Genomic DNA, 8785 nt, shown 5'->3' with positions numbered 1-8785 from the left:
TGTCACTGAGGTGACATAAGACTAAACAACTTGAGCGTCTTCTCACACAGTGACCAAGATCTGCAGCAGAGCAGAAGGAATATGTGGTAACTCTATAAGATATCGCTAAACACAGTGCAAATTTATTGTTGTAACTTGATAATTTACTTCCAACATGTTTTAACATTCTCCCTTTTTATTTGATCTTTAAAGAGGAAGTATTTAGGATGTAGGGCAGATGGGTACACAGCGCTATTGTATGGTTAACAGAGAGATGACCTTGTTGCGCCTGTGTGTGTGTGTGTACGTATGTGTGTTTAATCAGACAGAGAGGGGGGATTAGAGACCAGGCACCTGGCAGGTGGAAACAGTTTGTACTCATCTGATGCCCTCCTGTCCTTCTGTGCTATCAAACATAAACACACACATAATATGTGACTTGTTCATAACTGTACTGTTCTATTACAGTGTGCTCAACAACCTGAAATGTACTTTTGTTTCAGATTGAGAGGCTTTGCAGTGAATTGCCCCATGGCAGCCCCAAACAGAGAAAGGAAAGAATAAATTATACAAGCCAGAAGCAATTGCCTACATATTCAGAGCAACGTGAAATGTTTCTCAAATGACATTTTGCTTCAGCAGGGGAGTTTCCTAAAATTATAGAATGAACTGTAAGACAGGAAAAGGCACTTTGCATCTTTCTAATGTAGTTCAGTTCTCCCTTCCCCCCCATCTCTCAGCTAAACTTGGGGTTGGGGTTGCCACAACAGGTTGCAGGATGAATATCAGAGGTCATGGGATTATTAATAAAATAGGAAAACTAAAAAACTATTTTCCCTCGGGATCATTTTTTTCATGCCTTCCTTGACTTGCATTCATACCTGCCTTCAAGCACTCGTTCATCCCAAGGGCCATCACTTTTATCAAAGTGACCAAGAATACAATGCGAACACATAAAGCAACCCAGAAACTTGTGACTCAACAAATATGTGAAAATGTAACAGGCTGTGAGTTTACTGCTGTTTCAAGCGCTGTTTATTTTAGAGGACAGCAAAAGAAGCTTAACTAGCTTTTAACTGTTTGTACTAGTCAGGCAAAACAAACACTTCGTTTTGACCACAAATCAACCATTTGGTGTCAGCACCGGGCAAACAGAACAGTAGCGTATCCTGAAGGGGAGTCAATTCACGCTGATGTGCGTCAGTCCGCCATCGGTGTGTGGGCTTGCATTGAAAATAATGGGACCACAAACTGGCCATCTGGTGAATGCTAATAGCTATTTCTTTTTTTTTATTTCTGAGATATTACTGTCACTTTAAAAGGCTTTACCTTTTTTGTGGAAATATTTTATTAAGAACTCCTGCTCAGCAGGTTTGCAAGGTAAATGAAGCTGACAGGCATTAAGCTCAAAAATCATACAGCTCCATCCAACTCCTGTCAGCCTTCCCAAAAGAGTACTAAGCACTCCATCTGTTAAGGCCTGCTCAAAGATAGTAGCTCAAGTGGAGTCATCAGTGTTAAGTTAAAACAAACACAGTAATTACCCAAATTATGATCTGGCAGATTTCTTTAGATTAATAGTAGCCTGTAAGAGATAGTAGATAGCTGATATCAGAGGGAGGAAAAGAGGATTACAGGAGGTCAAGAAGAGGAACATGAAGGAGGGGGCAACAAATACATAAATTAAAAATATTCAAAAGCAATCAGTGGATAAGGAGGACAAACTGTTGATGAAGAAAGAAAGGGATAGGGGCTGTTAAAGTTCAAGGAATTAAGTCATGCAGAGGAGGTGCAATGTGGAGGGGGGGGGGGTGTCTGCGGTGCCAGTGAAAGCCAGTGATGGAAGCGGTTTTCAGTTTCACCCGGAGTAAATGGTTCTGCAGGCGCCTGTCACTCTGAGGGCTGGCATAGGATGATCAGCGATGATGACGGGGGCACGGACCTGTGTCAAGATGCTGAACCCAGCTGTCAGTCAAATCGCTCTGCCCTATGGAGTGACAAGGATGGGCCTTAATCCTCCTGAAGACAGGGAGAAAGATGTAGAAGGCAGAAGAGAAAAATGAGAAAATATCAGGGAAAGACAGGAAGACGAGGGGGTAGAGATGTAGGTAGAAAGAAAGTAAGCTGCTTGAAAACCAATTATTTATTTATTTAAAAAATGAACTGATGGCATCATTAAACTCTGTACACTGAAGTCACTAAACCCAACAGGTGATTCTGTAACCTCATAAAGTTTGCCTCGTTCTGCAACAGGCGATGAAAACTGTAGCTATCTTCAATTTGGGCTTCACCATCGAGCCATCTCTCCTGGGTAATGACGTATTTGATGTCGATCTTCTTACTAGGCACTGTGATGGTGTGTGAACTTGGTTTGATGGCGAGAAGGTCCACAGGAGTCATCTTCCAGTTATCTAGGACTGTGGCCCCTCAGGCCTCATGGGAACATGGAGGAATGGACAGGAAACCGGTTCATTAGAACACAATAGAAAAAAAAATAGAAAAACTCTATCCCTATATTCACTGGAACTCCAACAAGCTGTTTTCAATTAGTGCTTGCTGATTCTCAGTGTTGGTCTACCACATCATTTCAAGTAAATGCAACTATAACTTAAAGCCACAATGTTTGGTTTGGCTACGAGGACATCTGTGTTTCTCTCTTTCTCTTGCTAGTGTTAGCTGCAGCAGAAGTTCCTTAGCAGGAATCTATGCTCTGTACTGCAGAGAAGCAAACCCAGTTTAAATATATGTCTTAAAAGATGTTCTCTTGTGTGACAAATAATGTCTCAGTGGGCTTTATACAGTAGGTCTAAGGTTTAGAACCGTGAGGCCCAGAAGGAAACCCCTTCAAAACAACTTAGCACAAAAGGAATAAAAGGGGAGAAGAGAAGAAATTCAGAAACGGGAGTAGCGTACAATTGGAAAATACTAATTGCACAAAATAAACTTTATTTATATGGGCACTTTTAAATTGTCATAAAATGTTTTTTTTACAAAAGAAAATGAAAAGAGAGATAGAATGTCTGTGGGCATTTCCCAGAAAATGTTCTATTCCATTTCCCAGAAAATGTAAATGTATGAAAAGGATCAGAAAACCATAACAACTTGACACCACGGTCACTGCACAACATTTCTGTGTACAGATTGAACTGATACTTCATGTAAAGGTGCAGTACTGGTTTTAAATTATTCATAATTCTAGATTTAAGCTAGTGAGATAGAGCATTTCTCTCATTGAAGTGCAGTAAGCACCAGTAATCATGTAGTATATTCTTCTCATGGGCTGAGGTGACCAGTAAAGAAACAGCAGCTGGTGTGCAGCAGCTTGCAAGGAAAGACGGGGTCAGAGTTGCCAAAGATGTACATATTGTATATACACATAATTACTGTATAGAACTAGATATTTAACAGCTATTTGCCAGATCTTCATTGAATTTCCCTTTCAACCACAGTGCCGGAGTAGTCAATGGCAACCCAGTCTCACAGCAAAATGTATAATAGCTACAGTGGTGTGAAAAAGTGTTTGCCCCCTTACTGATTTCTTATCTTTTTGCATGTTTGTCACACTGTAATGTTTCAGATCGTCAAACAAATTTATATATTAGTCAAAGATAACACAAGTAAACACATCATGCAGTTTTTAAATGAAGGTTTTTATTATTAAGGGAAAACAAAATCCAAAACTATAGAGCCCTGTGTGAACAAGTGTTTGCCCCCCTGTCAAAACACTGGTTTATCGCACCTGAGTTCAATTTCTCTTGCCACACCTGTTCGCAATCAAGAAATCACTTAAATAGGACCTGCCTGACAAAGTGAAGTAGACCAAAAGATCCTCAAAAGCTAGACATCATGCCGAGATCCAAAGAAATTCAAAAACAAATGAGAAAGAGAATAATGGAGCTCTATCAGTCCGGAAAAGGTTATAAAGCCATTTCTAAAGCTTGGGGACTGCAGCGAACCACAGTGAGAGCCATTATCCACAAATGGCGAAAACATGGAACAGTGGAGAACCTTCCCAGGAGTGGCCAGCCGACCAAAATTACCCCAAGAGCGCAGCGACAACTCATCCAAGAGGTCACAAAAGACCCCACAACAACATCCAAAGAACTGCAGGCCTCACTTGCCTCAGTTAAGCTGAGTGTTCATGACTCCACCATAAGAAAGAGACTGGGCAAAAATGGTTTGCATGGCAGAGTTCCAAGACGAAAACCACTGCTGAGCAAAAAGAACATAAAGGCTCGTCTCAGTTTTGCCAGAAAACATCTTGATGATCCCCAAGACTTTTGGGATATGCTGTGATAAATGGAACCCTGAATTCTGCTGTGTACCAAAATATCCTGGAGGAGAATGTCCGGCCATCCGTTTGTGATCTCAAGCTGAAGCGAACTTGGGTTCTGCAGCAGGACAATGATCCAAAGCACACCAGCAAGTCCACTTCTGAATGGCTGAAGAAAAACAAAATGAAGACTTTGGAGTGGCCTAGTCAAAGTCCTGACCTGAATCCAATTGAGATGCTGTGGCATGACCTTAAAAAGGCGGTTCATGCCCGAAAACCCTCCAATGTGGCTGACTTACAACAATTCTGCCAAGATGAGTGGGCCAAAATTCCTCCACAGCGCTGTAAAAGACTCATGGCAAGTTATCGAAAACGCTTGATTGCAGTTGTTGCTGCTAAGGGTGGCCCAACCAGTTATTATGACAGGGGGGCCAACACTTGTTCACACAGGGCTATATAGTTTTGGATTTTGTTTTCCCTTAATAATAAAAACCTTCATTTAAAAACTGCATGATGTGTTTACTTGTGTTATCTTTGACTAATATATAAATTTGTTTGACGATCTGAAACATTACAGTGTGACAAACATGCAAAAAGATAAGAAATCAGTAAGGGGGCAAACACTTTTTCACACCACTGTATATTGGTTCACAACACAAGACTTCAACAAATACTAAATGTTCCAGATCCACACACCAGCCCAGCCAGCTTTTCTACTGAAATATTATTATTTTTAGGTCTGTATGCATGTGTCTGGGCATCGGCGTGTCTGTGGGCATGGCAGAGAGGGGCAGTGTGAACCAAGAGAAAAAGCCAATGATCATTCGAGGCCCAGATGTATAGTGTCCCTGAGGTGGTCAGAGCCACGACCTGACACTCCAGCGGCCCAGCATGCTCGGCAGATGTGGGTCAACAGACATCTGTTTCTCACTACAGCCTGGGCTCAGCTCAGCTCAGCTCAGCTCGACCCAGCCCTGCTGCCATATTCATCCTAATAACCACTCCCATAATCACCAGGGATTATTCTAATATTAGTGAGCAGACACACATACACACCGAGTGACTGCTCTGATTAAGGTATAGTGCTCCATATGTTTTTTCAGAAGGTTTTTGGAGGGATTTGTATGTTTTTAGCCTTTCAGTGAAAAGCCTTGAAAAAGCCAGCTTAGAGATGACTAAAGAGGGCTCCTGTATAAATAATATTGGAAAATAGCCTGGGCAGAGGGGGGGGGGTCATGCTGGGGCGAGATGTGGACTACCAGCAGAGGTGCTGTGACAATGAGAACGCATCGTGAGGCCGTTGCACACAGATCTGGTGTTGAAGTAAAGCGTTGAAGAGAGACAGCAGTGTGCTATTCTGTCTCCATAAAGGAGGGATTATGATGCACTGACAGGATGTGTGAATCAAGATGGCACAGTCACCACACAACAGGACTAGAAAGAGACACTGCAGGGGGCTGTCAAGACAGACCCACAGTGAGCTGGGAGGATTACCATATAATGATGAAAGATGATGAAGACTGATGAATAGATTGGTGGTGCCTTCGCAGTAGGGGAGGGAGGACAACGTGCTTCTATGAGGAACGTGATATTTCTAGTGTGGATGCCAGAGCTCAGGATTTCCAGTGCAAGAAATGTGTTGAAATCTTTCATTTTTACTTACTGATTGCTTGTTTGTGCATTTTCTTTCAGTTAAACTACAATTGTAAACTCACTGTTTTCTGCCAATTCTTGTGCTACACATCTTTCTTTTAGTGTTGTATGTGAATTTTTTTACCCCTTCTCCAGCCTCTTCTTTTTTTCTAAGAGGTCTATTTGTGGAAGTCATGGCTTGCTGGTGTTTACGACTCTCACTGGGTCTCTACTGTTGATGTTTTTTCCTCTCTCTCTCTCTCACACACACACACACACACACATGTGCACACATCGGGCCCTTAGTGCTGACATCCAACTTCATTTTCTGCTGCAGCTGCATCTGTTGTCACCATGGAGACCTTGTTTATTACTTTACCCCCCACCCCCTGCTCACACACTCACACACACACACACACACACACAATGACAGAGAAGTAGGCCGGCTGTGTCTCCCCTCTGTGTTTGATTTGGTGTTATAGGACCCATTGGATCACAGCATCCAGCGAGTCCAGGCCCATATGCACAAACACACTCACAGCAGTTGGCCTGGATGGATGCAGCAGGCCCATGCTAAACACAGAGCCATGAGCAATATACTACCTAATCACCTCCAGGCTGGTCTGGATAATGACATTTGTTAAGGCTTTGACTCAACGTGCTTGAGTAAAGAGGTCAGTCTGGCTACCTTTTCTCACACGCATCACTTATATAAATAGAGAAACTAACAGCCATCCAAATGGTGCAAAGCATAAGAAGCATCTTGGTGAAGAAGACACCTACCAATGAATTTACAAAGTGTTGGGTGTGTTCATGCTTAGATGACCATGTGTGAGTATAGAGGGCGTTAGTAAAAGGCCATGCTGCTTAGCGGGCGGCAGCATGCAGGCCGGTTTTTCACAAGAGGGGGAATCTGTTATGCAACATGTGAGATCCTGCTAATCTTACTGAACAGCCTGCTCCTCCTGGCCATCTCACGGCCCATACACACACAAGCAAGCACATGCTCACACATACCTCCTGGTCATCTTCCTAGCCATGCATGGCTACACACCCAGGTGGCCTTAATGGGTTTAAGAGCAGTCGAAGATCAGAGCCCTGTCCTGTCTCCTGTCTCTGCATGTGACTGCACAGAAAGACACACAAGAGGTCAAGGAGGTAAGATGTCACCTAAACACACCATGGTGGCAGCCTGAAAGTGGAATGTGTGGACTAAGTGGAATGTATACAGTTTTATATGAATTGCCATTTCTTGCTTTGTTTTGACTTGTTGAAAGTCAAGGAGAGCAAACTCTGCGCAGCTGGGACACAAGTAAAGGCATTTAAATGTTACTGTACCAAACATTTTTCCTCTGTGGAGGCTGACTTTTATTGATTGAGCTGGCATTTGGCACTTGGCAGTTGGCAATTTTGGACCCCGTGTCTGCAGCTCCACATCTGAAGTAAAGGTCATCAGGTGACCTATTGGGGTCAGGGTGCCTCACTCACTGAGCTAAGTCTCGGCAGCGTTACTCAGCTTGTTGGCATATGCTGATAGGCTCCCAGCTGAGTGGCTCAGCCTATAACAGATGCACACACCCACACACACTTGTCTATAACAGTATGAAGACAGCTAGAGGTCCTGTCCAAGATGACCTCAAGGGGACAGACATCCTGCAGTCTGCTCTCCTCTGTAATTCCCTGATCTCACATGTGCTGCTGCATGAGGCTCCTCTGATGGTGGCTGAAGTAGAGCAAGGCCAGAGTTTATTGTTATTCATTTAATTTGACAGAGGAACAATTCTGCTTATTAATCAGTTGCTTATCATTGTTCTGCAATGCCAAGCGTCTTTCCAATTTGCTCACCCCATGAACATGTGAACTGAACTAAACTCAGTCGCTCTGAAAAGTGAACGAAGTGATAGGAGTGAGAAAATTAACCAGTAGCCTAAACTTGCAGAGCACAGTCACTATAACACTGAGAGGGGCTTTAAAATTGGCTTCTTATCAGCAATAGTTTGGGCTTACTTCATTTGTGCCAGCAGCATTTCTTGTCATTTGGCCCATATTTGTGACAGCTTTGATGTGCTGCAAGACTTCGGGGCCCTCTCTGCATCCACTGCAGCACAATGGCACAATAAATACTTTGGTAACAACCACAATCTGGAACTCAGGCAAAAACAAATAACAAAGTGGTCCTTACAAGAGTTCTTTTGTCAGGGTTTGGTTCTGGACTCATGAACCAAACAAAACAATTGGTTCCAGATTGAGGCGGGCTTCTGTTCTCCCCAGGGGGATGGTTTAAATATATCAGAGGAGAGAGAAGCAGGAATAACAGCGGAATTGGTGAGAAAGCAATTGAGAGATGAAGAATGAGTGAAATGGAAAGGATTTCAACCAAGAGTACTGTGGGAACATTTAAAGGCAATGAATGGGGTAAATAGATGCGTGGATGCAGCATCAGCTACAGTAGTTCACCAACTAGCCCTGTGAAGGGTCTCTACTTCACCAAGCAAAGATCGGTGGCTGAATTTCACTGCACCATTTGTGCAACCAGGTCTTCAATGAAAATGAAAGTTAAAGACAAACAAGTGTATACAATAGGTAATTCCTCTTGTGTCAGACAAAGAGCCCATGCCTGCAGACTAGATTGACCTCTTACTGTACATAGTTTACCATGGGTATACAAGACTTTCCTTTGTGCTATTTTTAGTGAGCCCCATCTGTATATGCATGAGGTGGGCATGTCACTGAGGTTATGTAGTAGGCACTTTCCATCCAAGATGTTTGGTTGAATCAGGTCTGCTACACTTTCAAAAACATCAATAGGAATTTCCCATAAGCCACCTCAACATTTCCATGGCGTAGTAGTCTTGAAGGACCAGATGGTACATTGCAGCTCTGTGACATTATAATGTATCT

General features: G+C 42.9%; 1 long non-coding RNA gene across 1 annotated transcript in view; it reads right to left on the bottom strand.

Annotated features, from left to right (window-relative positions):
• Positions 1-2214: 2214 nt before the first annotated feature.
• The window catches only part of LOC109955229 (uncharacterized), an 11121-nt gene continuing 4550 nt past the window's right edge, over positions 2215-8785 (bottom strand). The window contains exons 2-3 of the long non-coding RNA XR_002274234.1: positions 6902-7010; positions 2215-2412 (exon numbers count right to left, since the gene is read on the bottom strand). This is a non-coding gene — a long non-coding RNA (uncharacterized LOC109955229). The remainder of the gene's footprint in view (positions 2413-6901; positions 7011-8785) is intronic.

The sequence above is a fragment of the Monopterus albus genome, unplaced genomic scaffold, assembly GCF_001952655.1.
Source record: "Monopterus albus unplaced genomic scaffold, M_albus_1.0 scaffold13.1, whole genome shotgun sequence".
NCBI lineage: Eukaryota > Metazoa > Chordata > Actinopteri > Synbranchiformes > Synbranchidae > Monopterus > Monopterus albus.
This window is presented reverse-complemented; position numbering and strand designations above follow the sequence as displayed.